This window comes from Psammomys obesus, unplaced genomic scaffold (genome assembly GCF_907164565.1).
Source record: "Psammomys obesus unplaced genomic scaffold, mPsaObe1.curated_primary_1811, whole genome shotgun sequence".
NCBI lineage: Eukaryota > Metazoa > Chordata > Mammalia > Rodentia > Muridae > Psammomys > Psammomys obesus.
In genome coordinates this window covers 373134-390384 of record NW_026596287.1, presented here as the reverse complement: position 1 = coordinate 390384, position 17251 = coordinate 373134, and the positions used below count along the sequence as shown (strand labels likewise).

Below are 17251 nucleotides of genomic sequence, written 5' to 3'. Positions count from 1 at the left end.
GTAGAATACTGCTTTAAATTTACAAGTTGCTGTTGTTTATTCTAGGCAAACTCCACTACTGGTCTACATCCTCAGCCACTACAAACTAATTCTGAGATTGATCACTCAAGCACCAGTCTCTGAAAGTGACCCACGCGAGAGGCAAAACTCGGGTTCAAAATGATGTCTGAATTCAGAAATTTTACTTCTGAGTTTTCCTATACTGTAGAAAAGTATTTTATCTTCTTCCCAGCGTGATTAAAGAAATAAAAAGTCGTCACAGACGTTCTGAGTAATCACAGCCTCCACCTCGCCCAGCCAGCCGGAGCTCACCGACCACAGAGAAGAAAAGCTCCGGCCTCCTAGAGAACACCAAGCTTTCGCGCGCCAGCGGGCCGAGCTGGGCCCCTCTCGCCTGGCAGTTGGCCCCCCGAGTCGGTTACTCTCCAGGTGAGTTCGTTAGCTCCCGGTTAGCCCCCGGGTTTTGCGGAGGACAATCCTGTTCTTGCCTTGTTCGTCCAGCCCTGCTCTTCTCCCGTGGGTCCCTCTTGTTTGCTCTTCCCTTCCTCGGCAAAGCTGGCTCCTGACCTTGGCGAGGGGGTCGGGGCGGGAGGTAGGACGGAGTGGGGCGAAGCAGGGTAGAGAGTAGGGTGGGGCGGGCCCCGGGGCGAGGGGTGGGTGGAGTGGGGCAAGTTTGAAGTGGGGCGTGGCCAGGGCGAAGCTGGCGTTAGGTCGAGCTGGGGTCCTGTTGCGCCTGAACCTCAGAACTGCGGTCTGTGGAACCACTGGCTGATTCTGCTGAAGACTGAATTTCCGGAGGAGTGGGCGCATGGAGGTCTGGCTTTGTCTCTGCTTTGGGGTCCCCCCTTGGGTTGGTTTATGTTAATTTTTGTAAAATGTGATTCAAGGAGGATTACTGTTACTGTGGCTGTTTCACTCCTCTGCCATTGTCACGGTGTTGTATTGGGCAGCATCCTGGCAGGGCTGCGCACTGGCACCGCAGAGACTGTACCCGGACAAAGACAGGAAGGCAATTCTTATAACCAGAGCTTACAGGACAAATTAGGTTTGCTCTCAAGGGTTGCGGCTGGTAGAAGGCCACGTTCTCCACACGGTAAAAATTAGTAAACTAATAAAGCATTGTCTTTCTCACAGTTTTCACAGGGGACAAGACAACCCTTTTGCTAAGATACTGTTTTTCATAACAGCAGCCCATAAGACTAGTGTTACAGTGTACCATCTTGTTACAGTGAGCCACGGATCTCCCTGAACTCCCTTGCAGTTGAAATGATGGGGATCCTTGGTGGTAAACATTTCTGTCGGTGATGTTATCATTTCTTCTTCCAAAGTTAAATTGACTTTTCTTTCTTTTTTCTTAAACACGTTCATCTACCCTATTTGCTAATCTCTTCAACATCTACTTTGTTTTAAATTTATTTTAATGTGATTTTTAGATATTTTATAAAGTGTGCACTGTACATTATTCTTTTCAAATGCCACTGTGCAAACCCAAGGCCTTGTACAAGTTAAGCAAGTGCTATACCAGTGAACTTTGTCCCCAGCCCATACTTGTTAGTTTTGTATTTATGTATACTCCGATTGTTTTAGAGACCTTTAAGAAAGACAGAGATGAATAACTATTTGTGTCATGTGTCCATTCTGGTAGTTCTGTGAGGTTCCTCTCTTGCTGCAGGTGAATGAACACATTTGATCTGTGATCTGACTCCTGTTTGGTTGCTGTGTCCTCAGATTACTGAACAGATGCTTGAGAGTTCTAGTTACGTCTGAATCATATTATATTGCCATACCTTCAGTGCATGGAGTATATTTGCAAAAAAATAAAAATGTTTATTATTTCAGGAATCAAGACCAGAGTTGTGGGCAAAGCATTAACTTTGAAAGAAGATTTTGAAAGGATGGATCCAGTCCAAAAAATACATACTAAGGACTCTTTCCAGAGAATGAGGAAGTCTCTCAGTATGAGGACCAGTTGGAAGATGAGAAAGTCAAGCCCACAGAGGGCAGATGGTACAATTTAATGAATGTGGGAGGATGTTTACCCAGAACTCAGACCTTGTTCAACATCAGGGAATTCACACTGGAGAGAAACCGTAAGAGTACGGTCACTGTGGAAAAGCCTTCTTTTTGATCAACCCTCACTGTGCATGGAAGAGTTCACACTGGGTTGAAACCATGTAAGAAAGCCTTTAGTTCGAGAGGACACCTGATTATACACCAGAGAGATGCTATATGACTGCAGTGAGTTTAGGAAAGCTTTCAATGTGAGCTTAGACCTTATCAAACATCGGAGTCATACAGGTGAGAAGCCATATGAGTGTGATAAGTGTGGGAAAGCTTTCACTGTGAGCTCAGCCCTCGTCAAACATCAGAGAAATCCATATAAGAGAGAAGACATATAAGTGCAAGGAATGTGGCAAAGCCTTCTATGTGAACTCAACCCTTATTAATCACCAGAGGACTCACTCTGGTGAAAAACCAAATGTGTGTGGGGAATGTGGAAAAGCATTCAGTCAGACTCTCATTCATCACCAGAGAATCCATACTGGGGAAAAACCCTACAAGTGTGATGAGTGTGTGAAAGATGCTCTAAATCTCACCAAATATTAGAAAAGTACATGCCAAGAGAAACCATCAACAGTGATGTATGTGGTGAAGGTATCCTAGAGACCTTTGGTTGCATCAAAAGAGTATGACAGAAATAAACTCATCAATATGCCCTCCCTTGAAATGCTGAAGAAAATAAGTCACTGGGAATAGCTCCATCACTATACACAGCCTCTGAAGTCGACCTGTCCTCTCTCTTTAGAATTCAGCTTCACAACTCATAAGGTTTTTTTTTTAAAACATAAATCATATTCCAGGGGCCAGGGAGGTAACTCACTAAAAGCATGTAAGTTCCGTTATTCACAGCCCACATAAGAAAGCCAGATGGCAGGTGTAGCCAGCCTCTGTAATGCCTGTAGTGAGAATAGAGATGAAGGCAGGAGAATTGCCCCATTAAGCTCCTGGTCCAGCACCTGGAGTTTGCAGCATAGCTACAGAAAGAAGAAACCATCAAGGTGGAAGAGAAGAACCACCTCCCAAAAGTTATCATCAGCTATCCACATGCACACTGGCTTGCCATATGCCCACACTTGTACATCATGCTCGTAAGTCATACTCCATAACTATTGTCCTTTAGTAAGAATGAACAGCTTAAGCATTACCTTGGGCTAGGGAGATAGGTAGCAAGTAAATGAGCTTGCTACCAAACCTGATGACCTGAGTGTGATTCTGGAACCCACATGGTGGAAGGAGAGAACTGGCTCCAGCAAATTGTCTTTTGACCTACACATACATAAAAACACATATGTACACACATGAGTATGCAAAATTAAAATATTTTCAGTGTTACTACATGCAAGCTTTTGGTGTCACCATTCTTATTGTTGAGGCATTAAAGTTTGAATTGCAATGTGCTTGAGTCAAGAAAGACTATCCCCACCTAAGAAGTCCTATCTAATGATTCTACATTCCTTTTGATGACCACTGTGCTTTTCCAGAGTAATTTTCTGTGCTTTGTTACATTTGCATAGGAACCCCAGTAGGTAATTTTTGAGTGATCAAAAAGCCCTTGTCCTTGTGGCCTAGCCACATATGCTCCTAACGTGGCTGAAATTCCTGAGCCAAAACAAAATGAAAACCATGGCCTAAAGAGTTTCTTAGGAGGAGCTACTGCCTTCTGACCCTTCCAATTGGTGTTCCTCTAGCAGTATGCAAAGGTAGATGTGAAAATTGAGCTGGGGGGTGGGGGGGGAGAGAGGGTGCTTGTTAGATTATGATTAGCATTTGTTTGGGGGTAAATTTCACAGATTATTTATGTAACTGGTGTGACAGCATCAACTAGGAGAGGTCAGATTTGAAAGATGGAAGTTAATGAGCCAAGTGGGGAAAATATGTGTAGGAATCCCAGTAGGGCTCTGTCAATCAGGCCATAGCCTTGCTTCCTCACCTCAATCCATAAGCACTAAAACATGAGAAGTTTGTACTTTATATTGTTTAGTTTTGTACTTTAATTTTTCAAGCCTACGTAACATGACTGAAATTATTCTCAGCCTTGAAATACTGTATATGAGCTTGAAAGTAAGTCCTCCTTACAACTGTTGCCTTCCTACATGACTTTCTAATGTCTGTAGTCTAATATATTGATTACTTGGCATTCTTTTGGAAAGTTCTTATATGAATTATTTACATATTCTGAATATGAACCCTTCAACATGGAAATTCAAATAACATTTCCAAATCTATAATTTCTCTAATCTTTAATGATGTCTTTTGATAGAATTCTTAATTTTAATATATCCTAGTTCACCAATATTCTTTTTTCCTTTTTTCTTTTTGTTTGTATTTGTTTCTCAACACAGGGTTTCTCTGTGTAGCCTTGGCTGTTCTGGACTCACTTTGTAGACCAGGCAAGCCTCGAACTCACAGAGATCTGCTTGCCTCTGCCTCCCTGAGTGCTGGGATTATAGGCATGTGTCATCATGCCTGGCCCCAATATTATTATTTTATTATTATTATTCTTACACACAAAAACACACATACACATCTTACCTTGAATATCTTGTGAAGAATTTTTGTCCCTTAAATTTTGAAGGTTTATATAATCCTTAAATAATATAATTTGCATGCTTTATAATCCATTTGATATAAATTTTTGTACATGAATAAAAGAGCCAATTCAATCTTCAGTCTTGTTCCATATGGACATTGAGTTACAGCTACATATACTGTAGAAATTACAATTCCTGTCTTTGCCCACTGTTTTTTGTTTGTTTGTTTTTTTGACCATTTGATACATTTTTATTTGATTTTATAAGACAAGTTCTCGTAGTCTCATGTAACCCAGGCTTGCATTCATCTCACAAAGAAGACAGGATTGGATAGTTTAGATCATGTGATGTGCCTGCTTCTACCTCCCAGATGGCAGGGTTAAGGGCATGTGCCACCGTGTCTGGCTTTTACTTGGTAAATCAACTTTCTGAACAGAGCTAGGCTCATTAAGCCACCCTGGCAACTGCAACATTATCCTTTTACTTTGAATATGATTTTTAAAACCTAGAAAGCATTTGCTTCTTGAGAAAAGAAAACTGTTTTTGTTTTTTATTTTCTTTTTTTTTTTTTATCCACATATGAACAGATTTTTTTCTGAATTTACTATAAAAGTCAGTGAAGTACAAATACACCCTTGGAACAATGATCATGGAAGGAACTGAATAATTTGGCATAAACTTATCTATCAGTGATTCAAACTGTCAGCCTTAATATTCCTTTGGTATAGTCTTTTAAGTTGAACTCTTTATAAAATTTAATTTTGGCACCATGTGGATTGGCAAGTTCCAGAGCAAAGGTGCCCCTTGGAATTTAAATGGATCTGCATGTGTGAGTCTGCACAATGATTCTCCAGCACATCAAAGGGCTGTCGTGACCAGTCAGCCACCCAAGAAATGACACTGGGACTTTTTATTAACTATGAATGTTTCTGTCTTTGCCCATTGTTGTACAGGACCAGTTCAAAATGTACATACATTTGCTCAAAATGTACATACATTTGTTCCACTGATTTATTAGACAATCCCTGCATCAAACCCTATAGTCTTCTGGTTGTTCTGCATTACATTTCGTGTCTGATGCAGTAAATCATTCTACATAAGGAGGTAGGCTCCCGTCCAAGTTTCTGTTTTTTTCAGGCCCAGCCAAGGCAGTTACAAAAGTCTTACCTTTGGTGAGAAAAAGCTACCCTCTCATACCAGACTTGGGGCACAGATAGCTCAGTGTAGTCTTAGAAAGGAGTAGAGTCAAGACTCTGGTGAGCCACTCTGCTGGGTGTATGTATAATCCAAGCCTAGACACCTTCGTTCTGAGGCTTCTTTTTTTGGGACTTTATGCAAATAAATCTAAGACCATTTTATTGCAAATAGAGAACCAAGACATTCCCCCTGCCAATACTTGTTTCCCACTTGGAACATTTCCCCTTCATCTTTGTCTGGGTCCCCAGTTGCATTAAAAGACTTCAGTTTGAGGTTCTGTTGGTAGAGAAACAGTCGCCACGTCTGTCCTGATTCACGTGCTGCCCCTGCCTTGGTACTTCCTGAGATTATCCCTTCCTCTTCATGCTAATGCTATCACAGGGACTAAAGGCTGGACTGCTGATCAATTACTGTCACCTGCTTTCCTTACTGATGTAACTGGCATCTCAGGACTCTCCAGATTACTCCACTTCTTGGCAGTAGTTTCTTTCCTGGCTCACATGACTCAGCTTCAATGTAAATTAATTACATCATTCTTTCATGAATAGCTGCATGACTATTTAAAATAATCATCTCATTTTAATTCTATTTCATGGGAAGAGCATTAGGAGCCCATTTTCTCTGGGTGTAGCTCATGGTAAAACAGTTATCAAGGTGCTGGGTTTGATAGAATAATTTGGGAAAGTAGCCTTTAAGAATATGGACAACCAGCTAGAGGTAGTGATAAGCACCTATGATCCCAGCACTTAGAAGGTGGGGCAGAAAAATCAAAAACTCATGATGATCCTCCACTAAAAAAATTGCTTCACAAGATTTTCAAGGTCAGCCAAGGATAAATGAGGAGACCTTGAAATCTTAAAAAAAAAAAAAAAAGTCTTTTTATTGATTCTTTGAATTTCACATTAAAGAGTTTAAGTTAGCCTGGGTATAACTCCATTTTGAAATAAAGAGCCATCTTAACTGGGAGCTGAACTCAGGTACCAGGATATATCACAGAATAAATACTTCATAAAAAAATAGAGACAATCTCCCTGGCAATAATCAGTGAGAATCGGTTGGGAATCAGCTGGGAAAATTCTCCCCACTGTTTCAGATATAATTTAGAAGAATAGCAATTGTGATCATATGCCTTAAGCAATTGTGATTATGTGCCTCAGAGAAGGTCACCTCACCCCTCTAACTTTTACCTAATCCTATAACGTCAAGACATGTGCCCCCCTGCTTGTTGTCATGGAAACCCCCTGCTCACAGACTTTCCCTTTAAAAACCCTGCTCACTCAGAGCTCAAGGTCCCACTTCCCTACTGCTGCGTCAGTGAGACCTGGGTCCCAAGTTCAGTCACTCTCGTAATAAAGCTCTCTTGCTCTTGCATGGAGTCGTCTCCTGGTGATCTCTGAGGGTCCCATGAACCTGGCATTACAACATCATGCAACCCAATTTCACTCATCTCCCAATCCCTTTTTATCTGCCTGTTCTCATACCTTTGGGGCCAGCTCTCCCAAGCCACTCAGAGAAGAGGCAGCACCAGCTTTCCGGAGACCACCCACGAGTGGCTGGCTCACCGGTGCCCACACCACCAGGGCCAGCTCCACTTTGGTGCTCTCCCAAGTGCTGCAGCCAATGGGGAGCAGGACCATCTCTCCTCAGTCCTCAGATATCAATGTGGCCCCATGTGGCAGCCCAGGGGATGTACCAGAACTAGGCTGGGAAAACATAAGCTAAGGTCTACCTTCAAAAAGCAACTGCTATTCGAACTCTCAAACACCTAGATATAAATGCTCCAAAAACAACATTTTGAATGGAAAAGGCCAGTAAGGAAGATGAATTGCTGACACTAGGGAAGGAAGTATGTTTCTTCCACAGTTCATTCATATGAAGACATTGTCCTCTTGGAAAGGTCTCCAAGCACTATGTAAAACAAATGGGACACTTGTTGACCTAATTTCTCACGGGAGATTTTTACCTCAGTGGAATTGCTATTTCCAGCTTTCAGCACTTGGTCATCAAGCAAAGCTTTCGTAAGAGCACCAGCTAAACGCTGTGATCCCAGTACCTCAGTAGCTGAGGCAGGAGGAGCACAAAGCAGCCCAGGCTACATCATTTAGGGCCACAGTAGTGATAAGGAGAAGGGGAGGGTGGACAATAGCCTGGCTTATAAACAGTAAAATCTTGTGGTTGATACTATAGATTCTCATCAAGGACAAATGAACAGGTATGAAATATATCCCTTTTCTTTGGGAATATGAATGTTTTTTATTCTCCTAAAGGTGGTGTTAAGGGAGACAAAAATGTTTATAATTTCTTGTACAAAATAAGTGAACTGCAGCATCAGAAATAAGCATAGCCAAAATAACTTGTGGTTTGTTAACCCAGGAAAATGAGTTATTCCACTTAGAGTGCAAAACTTAGCGACAAGGAAGGCCTAACGGCAAGGCTGACGAGCCCCAAGCAAGCCACCAAGCACATAGCAGTATCCTGGAAGCTTTATTCTGTATCCACCCAATTTACATTTCTGGGGGAGAGAATATAGCTAGGATCTCTATCCAGCTATGCTGGCCTTTGGAAGGTCCTAAAACTTGGTACTCGCCATAATTCTCAATTCCTTTAACTTCACCTTGGAGAAAAATCTGAGAGTATCTGGGCACTCTCCTGGGATCTCATATAAACCAGTACCTGGAGAAAAACCTGGATTCATCATGCATTAGAGCAACCCAGGATGGCACTCACACAGTCGCCCATGCCTGAATTCCCTGCGGATCATCTGGTCCATTCCTGATGAGAATGAACCAGATGTGTGCTCATGTCCACACTTGAAGCATTCAGGTGGGAAAGTCACTGGCAACTGTCTTAGAGGGGCATGGACCTAGATGGGGCCATGGGAACCCGCAGGGACACAGCTCCCACACGCTTCCTGCTGTCTGAGAACTCAAGTTCAGGGCTCACCCTGAGAAAGTCGCCACCACATCATCGCTCGGGGATTCCAGTTTGGGGATCAGGATACCACACTGTTCTAAGAGTGCCGTCTGGCCCTTTCTCGTTTGTTTTATTTTACTCGTTTACTTGGGGGGATTTCTGAAGCAGTCCAACTAAATAATCCAGGCTATCCTCCTGCTTCTGCCTCCCAACTGCTAGGATGAACAGCATGAGCTATTCCAAGACTTTTCCTTAATTTTAGGAATACCATGGATTTCACCAACTCTTAAGGATTTCACCAAACCTTAAACCATTCTAACTTGATTATGTATCCCTTGAACTTTGGCAGGGGGTGCATTCCATATTCTAGTATCTGATATATATCAGTGTCTATCGGATACTCGGTGAGAATTAGAGATGAACAGACACAAAGTAAGCTTGTTTTAAAAAAGAACAAAAACAAACAAACAAAATCCTGCACTTCCTGTGACCCTGGACAAGTAGAAAACAGAAGACTGTATCTCTTAGTCATGGCTCTGGAATTCTATGACTTGAAAAAGGTACCTTGGCATATGCCAAGGAGGGTTGATACCCATCGAGGTCTCTCTTTCTCTGAAACGGAAGGGAGGGGAAGCAGGGGAAGGAGAGGGGAGGAGAGAGTAAGGGACTGGGAGGAAAAGAGGGGAGGGGAGGAGAGAGGGAGGAACTGGAAGGAGAGGAAGGAGGGGAACTTTCCACCCAGATAAAAATTAATTAATGGAGGAAGGAAGGAAGGAAGGAAGGGGAGGAGGAGGAAGAGGGAGGGAGGGAGGGAGGAGAAAGAAAAAGAAGAAAGGAAGAAAGACAAGAAAGAGGGAGAGAGAAAAGAAGAAAAGAAAAGAAAAAAAAGGTACCTTGTAGAAGAGAGCTCAGCATAGTCCAAGCTAAGGAACTATTACTGTTCAGGCCTTAAACTTCAGATACAGAATAGAACCTGATGGAAGGACGCTGCTCCATCGCCTGGCCTGCAGCTCCAGCTTGGTGCCACCACCCACTGGTACCTCTTCATCCCAGAGGTTTAGCCAGTGTGTGGGGCAGCTGCTGACCTTGCCCATGTAGTGGAGCCAGGCTTGGCTTATGAGCACCTTTCCCTGTTTCTATTACCCCATGGATCAGGTTTCAGATTTGTAATTTTGTCTGGTTACTTGAGGTTGAAGTTGAGGATTTTTCAAAAATTATGATAGGGATCTTTTGCTTCAACTTTCATTGTATCTGTTACTTTATTTGTCTTCTTTATTATTTGTTCTTCCCAGGCCAGACCACGAAACATGTCATATTTATGCAGGAAAATGATTTTTTTTCTCTGTTTGCTTTTTTTTTTTTGAGACAGGGTCTCACTGTGTCCCCCTGGCTGGGCTGACCTGCTGAGACTGCTGGTATGGCTACATCCTGCTTTGGGATAGTTTTTAAATGATCAGTCAGTGAGTCATTAAAGGTCATAATTCTGTGCCCAGGTCTTAAAGAAAAGCATGCACTTCGTAGCTTTCTTTTGTGAGCCATAGGGACTTGAACCCAGATCCTCATTCACGTAATCCCTGTGCTCTACCTCTAAGCCACATTCCCAGTCCTAAAACTGTTAGTTTAATAAGTGTCATGCAATTCTCTAGTAACCTTGTTTGGCCTATTTAGGTTTTTGTGGGCAATATTTCAGAAATCTTAAGTGAGGTTAGAGAAAGGCAGGTGATACAGTAGTTTTTTTTTAGGGCTGGGGATACAGCTGTATGCCCAAGGCTTTCTCCCTTCACTCAAAGGAGATACACTAACGTCTTAAATAGCCTTTCATGCAAGTTAGATAAGTAGCTTCAAATACATTCATTCATCACTTGCTCTTTCTCATGAATAAATATGGAATAGTTGGAGAGGTCTTTTTCTCTACTACGTTTTCTTTATTTAGTAGATGTAATTGCAAGTAATTGATTAGTATTCTGTATTTGTTCTGTTTACTTAGGTGATAAAAGCAGCAACCTTTATAGCAAATGACCTAAAAAATGGTAAGTTATGTGTTACATAACCTTCAAAAAGCACTTTTGCCGATAATAACACATTTAACATCACATTTTTATTACTTTTTCTAGACAAGATTTCACATGTAGTTCAGGCTGGCCTCACTTTCATGGCAATTCTCCTGCATCAGCTTCCCAAGTATTGGGATTATAGATATGAGGCAGCACACCAGCTTGAACTTTTTTTGTTTTTCCTTTAGAAAACTTTGGTTGTTAACTAAGAAGGTTTAACTGCTTGAAATATCTGTTCACCTTAATTCTGGTGCTTCAATTTTGAATTAACTTTAGATTGCTTCAATAATTCAACAAATTTGGGGGTAGGCTTTTTTGTTTTGTTGTAGTGGTTTTGTTTGTTTGTTTGTTTGTTTTGTTTTCTTGCTTACTTGTACACCTAAGTAACCAGTAACCAAGATGATGAAGACAAATATATTCTCCACCTTGCCGCTGGAAAGAGAATGGTCTCTGTCAAACTTCAGTGAGATTCTTCTTTAGTTAACAGCAGAGGTTCCCAGTCAGGCCACTCTTGCCTTAGATGCAACATCAACTTTCACTGCCTTCACCAAAGCCAGAGCAGCTTTGCTGCCCACCACTTCCTTTCAAAACAAGCTCTCACTGATCTACCATAGGGTGATTGGTGCCAAATCTAGGGAGCATTACGGGTTCCACTAAGAGTATGTGAGAAACAAAAGAAAAGGAGTCGAAGAGCCTTTAATGGAAACCCAGAAATCAGGAATTGGGAGAAGTTCTGTATGAAAAGCTGGGACATTCTTTCCCTTGAGTGTAAACAGCAGCTGTGGAGGAACAAGGTACATGAAAGCTCCCTGCTGTCCCTGGTCCCAAGACATACTCAGAACTGCGTGGAGCCAAGTTGGCAAGACCTTACCTTGCCTGCCCAGTCCTGTGTGCCAAATACTGGCTCAACCCATCAAATGTGCCAAATAAGCTTACGTCTCTCTTTGTTGTGGTTTTTATGATATCTGACTCAGACAGTTTTGAAGATTCAGCTAGACGGAGGTTATTAAAATAAGTAATACAAAAGGTTTCTGGGACTCTTTCATGGGAGAAGAAATTATAAATAGCAGCTTCTCACAAGATGAGGTGGCCGAGTGGTTAAGGCGATGGACTGCTAATCCATTGTGCTCTGCACGCATGGGTTCGAATCCCATCCTCATCGACTGACTGTTGTGTGCTCTAGCGTCAGTTCTAACTGCTAAGTGCTTGAGGAGCCTGTTTTTCTTTGGAGGCCCTTATAGAGGGAACCATAGATAACGGGTGTTCACTTTTGACCAGTTAATTCCTTTTTCAACACCCAGTTGAGTAATTCCCTCCAATCTTTACATTCTGTTTCCACACTTGCTCTTTATCTCTACTGTGAACTCACTTCTGTCAGTTCTTTGATTTATGCCTTACTGCTCCACCAATTTTTCATTTTCCACTAAGAAAATAATCAAATAGATTGAAGACCATAGGAAAATGTTGCATAACAACCCAAAGGAGCTCAAAAATAATCCAAGGAGTTATAGTCATGAAAATATATGTGTCTCAGCTGTGCGTGACAACAAAAAAAAATCTTTAATACAAAGGAGCCAGGACCAAGAAGATTACCACAAGTTCAAGGCCAGTCTGAGGCTGCCTAGTGACTTCCAGGTCAGCCTCAGAAACAGAGAGAAACTCAGTCTCAAACAGAAACTGTGTAAGTGTATACGAAAGAAAGAAAGAAAGAAAGAAAGAAAGAAAGAAAGAAAGAAAGAAAGAAAGAAAGAAAGAAAGAAAGAAATCTTATTCTTGCTAAAGTTTTTGATAATTATATTTAACAATAATGTTATACTTAATAATATTTTTCACAGAGTCTCATAGAGGCTAGTTTGAACCCTTGGCTAACAGGATCTTCCTCAACCCTGAGTATCTGGGAAGAGATAGAGTCATCATACCTGGATAACTTTGCTCACATTTAAAGCTCTCATTGAGCACAGACCTTGTCTTTCACAAGAACAGGTATGTTTCTCTTAGAAATATCACAAACAGAAACAGTTTGTTCTATGAAACAGTCCTTGCTTATACTGGAGATTGCTTCCTGAGAAACATCAGCATTGCACAGTTTCTGCTTGTGACTTATTCTTGGCTGATCTTCAAAAGGGAAAATGAATAACATGTTTCCTTACATTTTTATTTTATTATTTCTGTGATGGGTAAGTACTGCATTCACATAATTCAAAAAGTAAAAAGATTACACAGCAAAATTGTTGTCATCACCCTTCACACCAGACACAGTAAATATTATTTTTGTTTTGTTCCTTTTTGGTTTGAGTTTGCACTTTTGAGATCAAACAAAGATAAAAATTAATGGGGGAAGGGAAGAGCATGATATAATGTGTATGTAAGAAAGAATGCTACTTGAAAAAAAAAATATCAATATCTCTCCTAGTTAGCTTCGTTGTCAAGTTGACCCAGAGTTATCTGAGGAAATCTCATTCAGGGGTTACCTCCATCAGCTTGGTCTTGGACATGCCTGGGGGCATTTTTATTGCAATTGATGCCACTGTGGGCAGTACCAGTTCTACACAGAAGGAGTTGAACAGTGAGTTGGGGCTTGGCCCCTCTGAGATATGGAAACTGAACTAGAATACATGCCCCACACTCAGAAAAGTGTGTCAGTACGTCAGTCTGTCGTGGAATACTGAAAAGAAAAAAAAAATTTAAACATTCAATTAAAGCTAAATTACTAACAAAGAACAAAAATAATTTATATACTAAGGAAGCACTCTGGTTGGTAGTTCCACCTCAGGACCAGACCAAAAACTAGAGTTTCCCACCCTAGTTGGCTCAGAGGCCTGAGGTTCCTTTTTCAAAGATAATACTGTCCTTTTGGCATGCAGCTTTGCAAACTTTGAGAGGCAGCTTCCAAAGTTCTCCAGGATCGGTTCAGTTTGAGTTACAGAAGTGTTAGGTCTCAGAATTGCTTTTTGACATAAGTCCCCCACCTCATGTTTCTTGAAAGGGGTTCTTCCTAGAAAAGAGAGCAATGAGCAGTAACTACAGAGATGGATACAAAACCTGGTTAGACTTGAAAGCACATCGCAGATCCAGAACCCTGATATCAACCCCAGGCACAGGACAGAAGCTGCCCCAAACGGGTCCCTGTGGAGAAATGAACTGGTCACAGAACATCCTGAGGATTTCCTGCTGAAACTAGAAGTGCTCAAGCCATGCGGGGTGTGTGTGGGGAGGGGGGGGGGAGCTGCCACGTGATCGCTTCAGCTCTTAAATTTTAAGTCAAGGAAATGGAGACTAGAGCGCAGGACAAAAAACAGAAAGTAAATGAGTGAGGGACAGCTGTAAAGCCATTGTCAATCACTCTTCGTGAGAGAGGGAGAAAAACAAAACTGTCTTTTTGTGGGGGAAATTTGGCACATCAATAAAATAGAAATAAATAAATGAACAAAATGTAAGTCCCAGGGGCAGAGGTAGCAGGAATCAGGATGAGTGTAAGGGCATAAAGACGTCAGCAGCCAGGAGGGAGCCAGCCTGGCCAGCTCTGAGGCTCAGACTCAGGAGGAAAGAAAACAAAACAAAAGGCTGGAAAAAAACAGAAACTCTTTCTCTTGATAGGTCCTGAGTTGAATCCCCAGAACCTTATGGAATCTCAGTGCTTTGTAAACAGGACTCTGGGGCTTGCTGGACAGCCAATCAAGATTCAGTAGGATATGCTGTATTAAAAAACAAGGTGAAGAGTAACTGAGGAATATAACTGATGTACCCCCCCCCACTTCCACACACACACACACACACACACACACACACACACACACACACACTCCTAACCACAAAGGACTTGCTATCTTTTTGGCTGGCGGAGATGGTCAAGTGGACTGGTGCAATCCTGCTGGTACCAGTAAGGTACTACCATACCTGTAGCAGAACCCTGCCACCTTGGACTCCCACTATCCTTTTTGTCCCAGATCCACTTCCTCTGTTTTCTCTTCCTCCAGTACTCCAAGTGTCCTGATTAGTCTAATGTCACCTCGAGACACACTGAAGTTAATTGGGAAGGGGGACTCTTAATAGGAAAGATAACTGTAGTATGTATCTATAATTCTACTTAGTACATTCTATGGTTCTACCAAGCACGCTGACATCACCTCGCTGAAAATCAAACTAGCAGCACATGGAAATTTTAAAAATGCAAATCTTCTTTTATTTCTTTAACTGTATCCTGGAGATGAATTCATACATGTATAAGATGATATGTGCTTGAGACCATTTGGTTTCAGCATTGTTTACAAATAGAAAGGACTGAAACCACCTAGTTGGCCATATGTAGACTATGCTAAGTAAATCTGCATAATGAATATTATGCATCTATGAATAGGAAATGGGCAGACCTGCCTTCACTTCAAGGCCAATGTCCTGCCCAACTTACAACTCTAGGGTGGCACCTACCTGAGCTCTACAGTTAATGCCCTGACCCTCGGGACTTAGTTATTGGGTGGGATTCTAGAAGGCCTTTACCTGAAAAGCAAAACGGGCAAGAAAGAAGAGCGAGACCAAGCTAAGTCTTGTCAAGGTCTGTTTATTGAAAGAAGGCTACTTCTTTTTAAGGCAGTCTTATCAGGAAGCAGGCAGGCAGGGCGGGGGGGGGGGGGGGGGGGGGGGGGAGTCAGCCTCAGCAGGCCTGGAAAAGGAACATCTTGCAGTTTCTCTCTGGAAGTTCCAGCCTGCCTGTCTCCGGCAAGTTAACCCACTTAATGAACACACACACACACACCAATTATAGAGACTAACCAACTGCCAGTGAGACATTTGGGAAGTTGCCCACAAATATGAAAATCGTGCCTACTTGTTACAAATTGCTGCTCAGAATGGAAGACTATAATGTGTTCTGTAAACAGTTTCTCGTTGTAAGGGCGATGGGGCATTTACTCCTGTTACACAGTTGGTAAGAAGCTTGTGAAGACAAGTGAACATGACGTGTTGTAGAAAGCAGTGAGGCCTTGGCAACCTCTTCAGGCTGGCGCTCTTAATGACTACCTACATATGTGAAAGAAAATGAAGTAAAGCATGGGTTTATTTAATGCCCTCAGAAAAGTAAGTTGGAGAGAATAGCTAAAGTAATGTACAGAACTACAGGGTTTTTCTTTCCTTTTTTTTTTAAATTCTTTATTAATTACACTTTATTCACTTTGTATCCCCCCTGTGGTTCTCTCCCTCCTCCCATCCTAATCCCTCCCCCTTCCTCCACCCTCTGCATGCATACCCCTCCCCAAGTCCACTGAGAGGGGAAGTCTTCTTTTCCTTCCTTCTGACTCTAGTCAATTAGGTCTCATCAGTCGTGGCTGCATTGTCTTCTTCTGTGGCCTGGTAATGCTGCTTCCCCCCGAGGGGGAGGTAATTAAAGAGCAGGCCAATCAGTTCATGTCAGAGACGGTCCCTGTTCCTATTACAATGGAACCCACTTGGATATTGAACTGGCATGGGCTATATCTGTGCTGGGGTCTTAGGTTATCTCCATGCATAGACAAAAAAGATGGACATCAGAAGAAGGAGAAAAGAGGGAACAAGTCAGGAGCCTGACACAGAGGACCTCTGAAAGGCTCTACCCTGCAGGGTATCAATGCAGATGCTGAGACTTATGGGCAACCTTTAGGCAGAGTGCAGGGAATCTTAGGAAAGAAGTGGAAAACAGTAAGATCTGGAGAGGACAGGAACTCCACAAGGAGAGCAACAGAACCAAAAAATCTGAGCACAGGGGTCTTTCCTGAGACTGATACTCCAACCAAGAACTACAGGTTTTTAACCATGGTTAAAAATACATCATGGAACCTCCACCAATACATAAATGTGTTTTCACTGTTTTAATTACCATATTGGGAACAGCAGTGACAGGCTAGTGATGATCCTTCTGTGAACAAATTCACCAAAGACCAAAGACAGAAAAAGATGGTTTAAAAAGATAACTGCCAAAGCCTTGGCGGGCAAGTTCTCAGAGAAATTATCACACCCACTGGAAGGGAAAGCCTCTTTTTACAGGATTTAAAGAACTGTTAGCCTGTCTTCCTGGCTGAGACACTTGGTGGGTGGAGCTCATGAGTGGTCAGATAGGCAGACATCTCATTATTTTGTTGAGAAATAAATTTTACAGTGTAGCTTGTCACTTCTTGGCACTGGCTACCCGTGCTAGGCACTGCAGCTAGTAAGTATCAGGCTTCTGAAAATCCGAGGCTGCTCAGTCAACAGTGGAATCCTCTGCAGTGGTGTCAGGGTGCCTTAAGACAATTTGCAGTCACAGTGCTAAGATTAACTCTGTCTAGTCCTGCTCAGAGGTGCCAGGGCCTTGCTCTGAGTCCAGCCCATTATGATACAAAAGCAGCCTTGTCCCTGGTTGAACTCTGTGCAGCCATGTATAACAGAATGTGCCCTTAGTAATAAACAATGGGATTCTGCTTAAATGAAGCATAATCTAGCCTGTCCAGTGCCACTACTGTGATTGACACAATAAAGTTATAACTA

At 42.2% G+C, this 17251-nt stretch overlaps 1 non-coding gene across 1 annotated transcript; it reads left to right on the top strand.

Moving 5' to 3' along the window:
- The first annotated feature begins 11836 nt into the window (after positions 1-11836).
- Trnas-gcu (transfer RNA serine (anticodon GCU)) lies at positions 11837-11918 on the top strand. The gene has a single exon. It is a non-coding gene; the product is annotated as a tRNA-Ser (tRNA).
- The last annotated feature ends 5333 nt before the right edge of the window (positions 11919-17251 follow it).